This window comes from Phyllostomus hastatus, unplaced genomic scaffold (genome assembly GCF_019186645.2).
Source record: "Phyllostomus hastatus isolate PE091 unplaced genomic scaffold, TTU_PhHast_1.1 phas_contig_549, whole genome shotgun sequence".
NCBI lineage: Eukaryota > Metazoa > Chordata > Mammalia > Chiroptera > Phyllostomidae > Phyllostomus > Phyllostomus hastatus.
Window position 1 is genome coordinate 1072764 of NW_025333907.1, and position 1311 is coordinate 1074074.

The window sequence follows — 1311 nt, forward strand, 5'->3', positions numbered from 1 at the left end:
GCCAATTCTGAGGACACCGCGCCATCTTCCTGTTGGACTATAGGACCAAGACTAAAGTCCACAACAGCCAGTGAGTCTCCTTTCTTGTGTGTGGGCACAGTCATCTTGAAGGAGGTGTAAGAGTCCTTATGATTGAGAACTTTTGTCCTTGGCAGGAGGCCAAAACTGAAAATATTTTGAGGTGGAGAAACCTTTAGGGAACAGTATATAGTTTGGAGGAGCGGGGATGCTACAGAGGGGCAGGGTATGGGGAAGGCAAGGTGGCACAGGCCGTGTAGAGGGTAGCCGTTGGACCTGGACCAAGATGAGTTGATCTCATAGCTACTGGTGTACACTTGTTCTTATATTGACAGTTTCAGCATTCCTCTGTGGGAAAGAAACTGTTAACACGATTAAACATCTCTTTCCTAGCAAAATGGAAAGTGGGCATATATGTGACAAACACAAGATTTATTCTATAGTTATGTGGGATTAAGGAGATCATCCATTTTTAAACAAATTAAAATTTAAGTCTCTTGGATAAGGGTAATAAAATAAAATAGACTGTTTTTTGAAAAGATGAGATAAGCAGATCACCCTACCCCCTTAGACTGTGTAAAAGCTGGGGAGCAGGGTCTATAGAGCAGGCAGCCCTTCATGCCTAGATCAAGAAACCCCAGCATCAGAAGGCCAAACAGCAGTGTCGATTGAGGATAAATTTTTTTCTGTGCTATCTTGTGACTCCTACATATCAGACTAACAGGCTCCCTAAGAAAAGCCCACTCCCTTAGTGACTTGGACAGCAAATTCTTCTCCAGTTAAGCCTCCAAATAAGAATACAGTCTACCTGATATCATGTTTATGGTGTATAAGTCTGAAAGCAGAGGACACAGGTACACACACTGTGTCTGGACTTCTGACCTATGGAAACTGTGAGATAATAAATATTTGTTGTTTTAAACCACTAAGTTTATGGAAATTTGTTATTCAGCAATGAAAAACAAATACACAGACTGATACAGAAAAGTTTAAATATCAAAACTAGTGAGAAGCAGCTAAATCAGTGCATGGACAGAAATTTATATCCTGGTATATGCTCTATGCTTTCAGGTACCTTAGTTCCTTTGAAAAGCCTTGTTCAAAGCACACAGCTAAGGGGGGAAAGCACTATGTAAAGGAAAGATTTGCTCATGTCACTTACACTTCAGCCAAAATTACTTGCAGATAATAAAATTGCTCAACTAGAAAAATATAAAGGAATCACTTTCAGTAATACCAAGAGCAATGAAATTGCTCTATTAGACTACAAAATTTAGAAGCAGGAATTTTTTA

General features: G+C 39.7%; 1 non-coding gene across 1 annotated transcript; it reads left to right on the plus strand.

Annotated features, from left to right (window-relative positions):
- The first annotated feature begins 313 nt into the window (after positions 1–313).
- LOC123824209 lies at positions 314–447 on the plus strand. Its single transcript, XR_006786674.1, has one exon. It is a non-coding gene; the product is annotated as a small nucleolar RNA SNORA41 (small nucleolar RNA).
- The last annotated feature ends 864 nt before the right edge of the window (positions 448–1311 follow it).